At 48.7% G+C, this 11,497-nt stretch overlaps 1 long non-coding RNA gene across 1 annotated transcript; it reads left to right on the top strand.

Annotated features, from left to right (window-relative positions):
• Positions 1 to 772: 772 nt before the first annotated feature.
• On the top strand, positions 773 to 4,557 carry LOC131279782 (uncharacterized). The gene is made up of 2 exons (XR_009187237.1): positions 773 to 1,408; positions 3,343 to 4,557. It is a non-coding gene; the product is annotated as an uncharacterized lncRNA (long non-coding RNA).
• Positions 4,558 to 11,497: the final 6,940 nt, after the last annotated feature.

The following is an 11,497-nucleotide window of genomic DNA, read 5'->3' as shown; positions in this document are numbered from 1 at the left end:
TGTCCACTTCTGTTGTTGTCAGCAGCACGGGAATCTGTGTCTCTCTTTGCTGCGTCATCTTGCTGCATCAGTGCTCCGTGTGTGCGGCACCATTCCTGGGCAGGCTGCACTTTCTTTTGCGCTGGGCAGCTCTCCTTACGGGGCGCACTCCTTGCGCGTGGGGCTCCCCTACGCCGGGGACACCCCTACGCAGGGGACACCCCTGCGTGGCAGGGCACTCCTTGCGCACATCAGCACTGCGCATGGGCCAGCTCCACACAGGTCAAGGAGGCCCGGGGTTTGAACCGCGGACCTCCCATGTGGTAGACGGACGCCCTAACCACTGGGCCAAGTCCGCTGCCCAGATGCCACTTTTTGTATATGCTAATTCTTTTTTGTTGTTGTTTTGTTTTTTATTATTTTATATGCTAATTCTTGTACATATTTGGACCCAATTCTGGACTTTCTCTTCTCTTTTATTGGTTTGTCTATTATCATGTTATTACCGTATTGTTTTAGTTATTGGGACTTTATATATGTTTTAAGTTCTAGTAATTAAAACAGCAATTGTAGTATATCTCAGTCTCCATGGGTCAGGAATTCAGAAAAGGCTTGGCTGGGTGGTTTTGGCTCTGGGTTTCTTATTCATTGTCATCAGATGGTGGTGGGACTGAAATAGTGGTGGAGGGAAGCTGCTCCATGTCTCTCTGCATGGGTTATTTTAGGCTGGCTCCCCCAGAGATGCAGCTTCAGGGAAGCTGGACTGCTTACTTGGCAGCTCAGGACTGTCCCCTGCTCCCACCCTGCCTTTCGCTTCCTTACACTTTGCCCGCCTGTTCCTCGTAACCTCCCTGTATTATGGCCCTTCTCAGCAGCAGTTTGTGCTGCTGCCTCCCTCCGCCCCTCCTCCCAGCCACCGTTATCTTCCCCCTCCCAGCCGATCGCTGTTCTCCCCGCCTCATTTCAACCGCCCTCATCCCGTATCCGCCCCAGCACAACCTCGGAAACAACCCCCTCTGCCATCAATGGCTTACGTCATAAACCGCAGGTCCGCCCTTGCCTCTGCAGCCAATCCTCAGCTGCCCCGCGGACATGCCCCTCCCACAACCTCCCCGCCTCCATGACACTATAAAACCTCATGTACTTCCCGAATAAAATCAGACCTGCGCATAGACCTCGTCTCCGTGGTTCTTCTTCCATCGAACCACGCGTCCCCCAAGCCTTGAGCCGCCCGCTGCCGCCCCGGTCCGGCCGTGGCGTAGGCCCGATCCCCGGCAGCGACTCGCCTGCAGTGACCCGCCTGCAGTGCCGCAGCGGCGGCCACAGTTGGCGCCCGGAACAGGGACCCCAGCTTCGGCCCCTCGCTTGGCCAGTCCGCTGCTGAACCTCGCACGGGACCCATCGCCGTCCTCCCGTGCCGCCGCTCAAGGTAGGGACTCTCCGGCGTTGCTCCCTTCACCCCCCTCCTGAGCCCTCTGCCGCGATGGGGGCCTCCCTCTCATCCCATCAGGTTCCTCAAGTCCGCTTGCTCGCTGCCCTTTTAGAGACTCACCACGTGAAGGTCTCTCTCCGTCAGCTACAGCGGTACTGGGACCTTCTCCTACCCTTTAATCCTTGGCTCACCACCTGTGCTCTCTGGAGCCCAGAGACCTATGAACGTCTAATTCAGCGGGTGACGTCCGCTATGGAGCACGATCGCAAGCAGTTTCCCCCCGGCCTTATCCCGACCCTCGTCGCTATCCGCGCCTGTCTCCAAGGTGTGCCCTCCCCTGCCTCTGCTCTCGCTTGTGAGCCTAGCCACCCTCTCACATGCGATCCTGATGGAGACGACGATACTCGTTCTCTGTCCGCCCAGCTAGAGGCCGCGCTCGAACTGGATCCCCCCACAGCCTCTGATCCGGACCCCAACCAACATGGCGACCCCCCGCCTTCTTCCCCCCCCACCGCGTCCTGCAAACAATGCCAACATGGCGCACCTCCTCCTTCTTCTTCCTCGGCGCCCTCTTCCCGCCTTTACCCACCTCTTCCTGTCTCATCGCCATCCGGTCCCGTCCCGGATGCCTGCCGATCGCCATTTTCGGCTAAACCGGCAGAGCCTCCGGTGCCATCTTGGCCTGTACCTGGAAATGACGTGGCCACTCCTCCATCTTGGCCCGAGGCCAGAAGTGATGTCAGGCGTGACGTCACCGTGCCGCCATCTTGGCCAATCAGGAACACCGTTGCCGCCGCGCCCTCCTGGCCGGCGCCCGGTGGCACCGCCCATGCCTCACCTCCATGGCCCGCTTCACCTCCCGCCTGCCCCAGCAATAGCGGGAGCATCGGGAATCCTCCTCCACCAGCGTACGACACCGCCTTTCTCACCTCCCCCACTCCGCCTCTGGCTCAGATGTTCCCCCTCAATCCCGCTCGCACTCCGCAGAGCCCACAAGCATGGGTCCCCTTTTCCCCCAAAGACATCCAAATGCTCCGCAATGCGATAAAAGAGGATGGCCTTGCCAGCCCTCATGCCCAAGACCTTCTCGAGCGTATGACCATCCCTCGCTGCATCCCTTACGACTGGATCTCTCTAGCCCGAGCGGTTCTCTCCCCCAGGCAATTCATTGACTGGCGAGCCCACCTCGGTGTCCTGATCGACAATCAGATTGCCGACAATGCTCGTCAGGGTGTGCATTACCCTGCAGACGCATTTCTCGGGTTCGGCCCTTACGGCGATCCCAGCGCCTACACTGCCACCCCGCCTGGGTTTTTCATCCAGCTCCGTGACTGTGTTTTTCGAGCCTTCCGTTCGTGCGCCGCGGCCGCCCCAGAGCCCCTCGTGAAGCTTTTCCAAAAACCCGAGGAGCCGTTTAACGAGTTCGTAGCTCGTGTGCAGGCCGCTGCAGAGAGGCGAGTTGTCGGCAACGCAGCCCGCGAGTCCTTTGTCAAAGATCTCCTACAAGAGGGAGCTAATCCAGCCTGCAAGGCCATCATCCGTCCCCTTCGTGACAGGCCCCTCCAAGACTGGGTCCTTGCTTGCTCCGGAGTCTCCGGCCAAACCACCGCCCTCGCTGCCGCCCTTGTTGCCGCCGTCCAAACCATCAATACATGTTTCCGTTGTGGCGAGCTAGGCCACTTCGCACGGGAGTGCCCTAACCTCCCGGCACCGCCGCGCCCGGCCCCTCGGGGCATGGAGCCGCCATCAGCAGCCCCCGCTCCCCGCGCGCCCTCCACTCCTTGACCGCGATGCGGGAAAGGCACCCCGCACGGCCCTGCCGACCTTCCACCCCCCGACCCCCTTCCCCCTGATGACTCCCCCCTGCCGTAATGATGGCCCTTCTCCGCATCTCACCCCCCCGTGAGGTTTTTCTCCTCTTGTCATTGCAGATGACGCCTCCAGTTGCCCAGTCGAGCCCGCCTGAGTCTGCCCCTCCTGCGCCATCACCCGCAGGGACCACGCCAGCTCTCTCCCGCCGCGAGCGACGTCGACGTCGTCTTCTTGTCCGCCGCTTGAGCCATCTCTCCCTCGAAGATGCCTCCATCGAGCAGCAAATTCTCCAGCTTCTCCGTCGTGTTCGCGCCTCCCCTGCCCGGCGCCCTCCTACCACCCCCTGCCTCCTACACCTTCTCATCATTATGCTCTCCTTAGCCTCCTCAGCCCAGGCCACACCCCTTTGGGCCGCCCTTCTCCAACCGCCTGGTTTCCTCTTTCTCTCCCCTCACTCCCCCACCTTCCCCACCATGTACTCCCCCAACTGCGACTTCCTCCCAGAAAGCTGCGACCCCCTCGCCCTTCCTGTCTCCTCGTCATTGCCAAATGTCTCCATCCCTATTCCCCTCGACGCCTTGCAGTTCGTCACCAACCTTTCCACAGCTGTCCTAGTCCTCTCCCAAAGCCATCCCCTTCCTGAGGAGGCCCGGCACGCCCAGGTGTGGCTCACGGAGGTGGCAGGAGGCGGCCATCGATAGGGCCCATCGTGGCCACCTCGAGCTGCGGGTACGGGTTCTCTGCCCTCCGCATGGGGAATCGGGCATTTCAGCCGCCCTCCCCTCTGCTCACGCCCCCCTCGTGCCCCCACGCCCCCTGCCGGCAACCCCTCCTCATTCCTTTCTCTCCTATTTCCCCTCCTCTCACCCCCCCCCTCATCTTTCCTCCCCACAAAATGTCAATCCCGCAAAACCTGTGCGTTCTTATTTTCGAAAGAGGGAACAATTGTCCCCTGCTCCCACCCTGCCTTTCGCTTCCTTACACTTTGCCCGCCTGTTCCTCGTAACCTCCCTGTATTATGGCCCTTCTCAGCAGCAGTTTGTGCTGCTGCCTCCCTCCGCCCCTCCTCCCAGCCACCGTTATCTTCCCCCTCCCAGCCGATCGCTGTTCTCCCCGCCTCATTTCAACCGCCCTCATCCCGTATCCGCCCCAGCACAACCTCGGAAACAACCCCCTCTGCCATCAATGGCTTACGTCATAAACCGCAGGTCCGCCCTTGCCTCTGCAGCCAATCCTCAGCTGCCCCGCGGACATGCCCCTCCCACAACCTCCCCGCCTCCATGACACTATAAAACCTCATGTACTTCCCGAATAAAATCAGACCTGCGCATAGACCTCGTCTCCGTGGTTCTTCTTCCATCGAACCACGCGTCCCCCAAGCCTTGAGCCGCCCGCTGCCGCCCCGGTCCGGCCGTGGCGTAGGCCCGATCCCCGGCAGCGACTCGCCTGCAGTGACCCGCCTGCAGTGCCGCAGCGGCGGCCACACAGGACTGCAGTGCAAATATTTACAAGAACAAGGTGGACCCTGCCTCACATTTACTGAAATAGCCTTGGGAGTCACACAACATCACTTTCTCTGCAGGCTTTTGATTACAAGTGAGTCATAATCCCATCCAAATCCAAGGAAAGAAGACATGACCCCACTACTCAGTGGGGACAAATGTCAAGGTCACATTGTAAGAAGAACAGGTGGAATGGGAGATACTATAGTGACCAACTTTGGAAAATATAACCTGCCACATTTTATTTTCTGATGGACTTGTACAACTTTCACTGACCTCTGTCAGGGTTTTCCTGTCTATTCTTACCAGAAGAATACTATTTTCTTTCAAGTAGCTTCTTAGAAACTAGATGTCAGGTGAATTCACTGATAATCATGTGTTAACCTTTTATCACTTCCATAAAGTATTTTTAGTTCTAATTATGGATAAGTTCCCACTAACATTTTGATTTGACTCAGAAAATATGGTGGTTGTTTGGGTTTTTTAAATTCAAACAGTAAGGATAAATGTTGTATGTATTTGGAAAAATGGTCCTTAAATAGATAAAAAGCACTGTCCCTGTTTTACATGGTAATGGACAAGAGCTGGGACTGTAAGAACTCATATTTAGAGTAATATAAATACAGATGTTACATATAAAAATATTTTATAGATATAGGTTAGTATACACACACATATTCCCTTTTTCTGTCAGCTGAAAATGCCTAGAAGCAGTGGCATCCCAGTAGGAATGAGCATGCCTACATCCAGCTCTTGGTTTCTAATACCATTCTCCAGTAAAAAGAAACCAGGGCTCCTTGGAGAAATGGCTGGTTCTAGAACTGAAGAGGAAATATACAAGATGAGCCTGGAGCATCTGATTGTAGTTGCCAGGAAGTAAAGTACTAAAAACAAAATGATCAAACAAACGAAGTCCTACATTGATGGGGGTATGTCAAAGGGATACAGGAGTCAAGAGAATGAGGTCCCAAAGGCCAACAAACTAAAAAAAAATAAAGTGGTATAATCTATACAAAATGTAAATACAAATTAATTTATAGAGCTGGAAATAGATTAGCATTTATGTATGGCCAGGAAGGATAAAGGGATTGTGACATGACTACTAAAGGATAGGGTTGTTTTCTTTTTGGAGTAATAAAATGCTCTAAAATTGATTGCAGTGATGAATGCACAATTCTGTGATTATATCAAAAGCCACTGAATGAACACTGTAGATCGTTTGTATGTTTTATGATTACATTTCAATAAAATTGATTTAAAAAATAAAGTAGTATAGAATTATAACCCAAAGTATAAAATAAATATCCATGGGAAGTGGATGTGGCTCAAGTGACTGGGCTCCCATCTACCATATAGGAGGTCCAGGGTTCGATTCCCAGGGCTTCCAGATGAAGGCAAACTGGCCCACGCGGAGTGCTGACCCACATGGAGCACTGACCTGCACGACCTGCTGGCCCACACAGAAGGCTGGCATGTGGAGAGTTTGCACAGCAAGATGATGCAACAAAAAGAGACACAGAGGAGAGGCAATAAGAAACACAGCAGACCAGGGAGCTGAGGTAGCACAAGAGATTGAGCAACTCTCTCCCACTATGGAAGGTCCCAGGATTGGTTCCCAATGCCACCTACAGAGAAGACAAGCAGACACAGAAGTACACACAGCAAATCGACACAGAAAGCAGACAGTGCAAAAACAATGGGGAAAAGGGGGAATAAATAAATCAATCTTAAAAAAAAATCCATGAGTCCATAGTGATATAACTAAATGATTAAATATGTAAATAAAGGGGGAGAAGAGAGGCAAATCTCTCTTGCAGAAGAATTCTAAATAATTTATATAGACACTCTGCCCTCAAGGAGGAGGAGCATAAATCCCCATTCCTGAAGTATGGGCTGTGCATATTGACTTCCTTCCAAAAAGTACGATATGGTATGGAGTGGGGGGGGAAGAGTAACGTTATGATGGAGAAACCTAACAAACACTACTTCAGCCAGGTGACCAAGGTAAATACTAAGTGATAAGTTATGCTAAGAGGATGTACCCTTGATAGGGTATGATGAATATGGCACTTGACCTCTGGTAAGATCTTTCTTCTAACCAGTCAAATCATGAAAGAAACATCAGACAAATCCTACAAAATACTCAAGTACTCCTCAAAATTGTTAAAGTTATCAAAAACAAAGAAAGCCTGAGAAACTTGTCACAACCAAAAGGAGCCTAAGAAGGTATGACAAGTAATGTAATGTGGGACCCTGGAAGGAATCCTAGAACAGAAAAAGGTATTATGTAAAAAGTAATAAAATCTGGATAAACTATGGACTTTGGTTAATAGTAATGTATCAATATTGGTTCATTAATTATGAATTATCTTCTCAATTTTTCTGTAAGCCTAAAACAGTGCTAAAAACTAGTCTAAATATCACCTTATTGTATACTTAAAAATGGTTAAAATAGTAAATTTTAAATTATGCATATTTTACCACAATAAGAAAAAAAGTAAGTCTATTTAAAAAAAAAAAAAAAGTGCTTCTCCCCCTTTTCTCCCCAGCTCAGGAAAGCTGGGTAGAAACAGTGCCAGCTCTTACCTCATTGCCCATCACCCCAGGACTGAGGAAGCCCAGTCAGACACCAACTTTTCCACAGGTGCTTGGGTGGAAGGATAGGTAGTCACTGGATTTAAACCTGGGAGGGAAAGGGATATTTCCCCCAGGACCACTACCATCAAAAGTACAAACTAAGTGGGCCTTGGGCAGCCATCCCTCAATCCTCCAGAGTGAACTCTCACCCAGCCTCCTGCCCTCTACGCAGCAGGTCTGGTCCTCCCTATTTCCCCTCACTTCCTCTCCCTCACCCTCCCCAACCTCCACCCACAGAGGAATGAGAATGGTAGAGGCCAGTTGGAAGGTGGAGATTGGTCCAATAAGAACAAAAGCAGCCCCAGCCCCCAATGAGCATCCATACAGCAGGTCTGCCATGGCCTGGGGTGTCCTCATATTGCACATATTGGTTATACCCAGCAAAGGAGGCCAGTACCACCACCCTCTGAACCCATCATTTTAGAAGAGATCTGTCCTTCCTATGATCATGGCAAGAAAGCTTGGACTCACTCTTTAGGAAAGATAGAATTCTGTTGGAGTTAAAGAGTCTTGATGTTACAGAGCATGTGCAGTTTGTACACAAGCAAAGAAAGTCTGAGTTGGAACTGCCCAGTGCAGAGTCCATTTGCCAAAAACCATATATGCCTGAGTCTATATAGAAATACAGTGTGTTCTAAATGGTGAGAAAAATAGGAGCATATCTTTATAAATGACCCTTCCAAATCCCTGCTAGACTTCCTTACCTCTTATGACTTTCACTTCCTTGCCACTTAATCTGCCCACTACCATGGCCACACCATAAACTCTTTATAACTCAAGGGCTTAAATACAGACTTTACACTCTGACATCAGCCATCTATACTCACAACCCTCTTTGTCTGTTACCCCTTTGGACTAGTGCAACTCAAAGTATGGTCCAGGACCCAACTCCAGTGTGAGCACTGTTGAAAAGAGACAGGGACAAAAAGTGAGAGTAAGCATTCAGAAACTTTTATAGCAACTTGACATTGCTGTGACATCCAAGCTCATGATCTCATATAGGCCAGATGGATGTTAAACAATTCACAGAGTAGGTGGCATATGGCAATGGCTGCAAAATAGACATGCACAGTAGGACCACATATTGGTCAATGTAATTTGAGAAGCTGCCTTAGACTGCTTTCACCTCTCCTAACTTCAGCCTTGAAACAGGGATCTCTTGCTCCTCTCATACCCAACTCTGGAGAAGAAGAAACCTTTCTCCAAGAGAAACACTCCAAAGTCCAGGCTTCATGCCTACCCTCCTGGTTTCATTCCTTCTCAACCCAATGTGGGTCACCAGATAGACCCTCCACGAACACTCACATCTTTCAGTGCATCCACACAAGCAGTCTCAATCAGAATGAATCCATCTCTAATTTAGGCTACCAAGTGGTGCTGGGTTCCTGTCGAGGGAACCCACTCCTTCTGGGGATTCTCTACAAGGAAGATCCACTCCTTGCCCATCCTTTCCCTGTACAACACAACAAAAATATTTATTTTTACTAAATATTTATTGAGAACCACTTATTTGTCAACATGGTCCTTGCACACAAGGAGCTCCCAGTCTAGTAGGAGAGACATTGGCCAAGTATAGCAAGAAGGGAAGTTTACATAAAGGAGAGGAACAGGATGCCATGAAAGTGTATTCTCAGCATACAGCACAGGGTCTTGCCTGTGGGAGGGGATCAGTAAATGCAAGCATCCATGGATGGATACTCATGAAGCTGGTTTGATTCATCTAGTCTTACAGAAGGACTACTCCAAAAGAAGCAAACCAGGTAGGCTTGAAAAATCCACAACAATTTTCATTATCACTAAAAAACACTTTATACAATCAAGCAAACATAGACCTGCTGTGGAGCATGAGGATGCCCTGATGGCCCCTAGACAGTTCCAAAAACACAAATGATGACCAGTTCCATTAACTTTCCTTTTTACCTCCAACTAAGAGCTGCTTACAAGTAACCTTCTAAATTAAAGTCACTAAAATTTGGCATTTGGAAACTAAAGTTAACTTGTAGAGTTTATTAAAAACTCTTCTTCAGATGTATTTGTGGTTTTAATTTTTATTTATCAAATAATCTTGAGCAATTTTTACAATGATTATTACACACTTGTGTATTTTTATTGGTAAAATATCTGCTCACATATTTTGCCAGTTTTGGTTAATATTTAAGTTTTCTTTATATATTCTGGATATAAGAACTTTATAAAATATATAACCAGTGACTATTACCTCCCAGTACATGGATTTCTTTTCATTTTAATAATAATAACATTTGATGCATAAATTATATTAATTATGATAGTCATATTATAATTTTTATTTTATTGATTATGATTTTGTGTCATGTCCAATAAACTATTGTATAACCTCCTCCAAAAAAAACTGTTTTTCAGTGTTCCACTAGGAAGCCTGGCTGCTCTGAAACCCTGGCAGACCAGCATGTGCCCACTTACAGACAGCAGGAATTCCCACTATTTGCAGGAAGGCGGCTTTGTTAGCAGAGAGGTAGCATTATATGAAATTAGTTATGCTGTTATTCCTGCTTTTTATTATGTTACCATTAATTTAGCTTGATCATTATCAATTTAGTTTGTTTAGGTTTGGGGGTTAACTTTAAAGTGTGTAGAATTGCATATCTGCATTAACATTATTCTTAGCCTTGAATTTTTAGTGACTGATACTTCTAGATATTACATATTATGGTTTAAGTATTCCTATTGCAAAAGCAGATGTACACACAACCACTCTAATTTGTGCAGTGATATTTCATTTGGGACATGCTGTTTATAAACTAGTACATTTAAATCACTTGCAACATAATCTTGGCAAATATAAAATAAATACGTTTATACCTACATGACAGGACGCTGTATTCTTGCAAACAAACTCTGTAACAGTTGTGTTTTACTTATCTATAGATCATTACTATTGAGTTTTTTTCACAATCAAAAGTGGAGTGGGCAGATAGGCCTGGCATCTTTGCCCTACTGTCATGGAGTCTCAAACTTCTCCATTCAGAGCAAATACCTTTGCCAATATCTGCGTCATTTTCAAGAAGAATGGATGCTGCCCAAGTGCTCTCCAGACATTTGCAAAATGACATCAGGCCAGAGACAACCAGGAAGATGGTGACAGAGTAAGGAGTTCCTGAGTCAGCTCATGCTACATGGCAGTTTACAACCATCCAGAGCTCCAGGACACCAGAAAAGCATTCTGCAACATCCTTGAAAGAAAAGAAGGAAGAGACTGCCCATTGGCAGAGAACATCTGTAAGTAGAGCACTACACCCCACAGAAGCCAGTGCCCATCTTCCACTGGCAGCAGAAGCCACCTCCAGAGCTATTCTGCAGCTAGACTTAGAAGCTCCACTTCCCAAAAAAGGGGGAGGAATAGATGATTGGGCATCAACTTGAGCTACTGATTAGTAAATTCGGCAGGCTAAAGTATAAACCTAAGAACAGCTAAAGCTTAAGTCTGGCCAGGTTGGAAAGAGACCAGTAACTGCCATTTTGATTCCATCCCCAGTGTGATGGGAAGCCAGGCTGACTGAAAATCACAGTGCTGGTAGGGACCAGCTTCTTTCACCCGGATCCACCTGCAGCCCTAGCCTAAGCTTCGCCCCACCTATAGCAGAGAGGAAGCCTGGCACCAGCCTCTCTGAGCAGCTTCAGGTACATTCGGCAGGCAGACTGAATAGTCTGAAGTCTACCAGAGCAACTGCAGTCATTTTGGACCCGCAAGGTATAGATTGCTGCTGACACCTACAGCTCCATCCACACTCTAGGCAGGGGAGAAAGAGGTTTAAAGCTTCATCAATCTCTCTTGGCAACTACAGTCTAGGCCTGCATAACCTGGATTATTACATACAGCTGTGGCTCTGTCCCTACCCCTGGCAAAGGAGAAACTTGGGAGAAGCTTCATCAGTCCCTGGGGAAATAAGAGCACCTTGAGCCTCCACAGCTTACAGCACCAACTGTAACTGTAACTGTAACCAACTGTGGTGTGATATATTTAAGCACCAACTATATCCTTGGCTCCTACTACACAACCAACAAGGGAGAAAGGGCAAGAAATCCCTAAACAAAAGAGAGAAACTGCACCCAGAATAAGCACATCTAGTAATCCAGATGCCAAGTCATCAACAAA

This window comes from Dasypus novemcinctus, chromosome 9 (assembly GCF_030445035.2).
Source record: "Dasypus novemcinctus isolate mDasNov1 chromosome 9, mDasNov1.1.hap2, whole genome shotgun sequence".
In the NCBI taxonomy this organism is placed as follows: Eukaryota; Metazoa; Chordata; class Mammalia; order Cingulata; family Dasypodidae; genus Dasypus; species Dasypus novemcinctus.
This window is presented reverse-complemented; position numbering and strand designations above follow the sequence as displayed.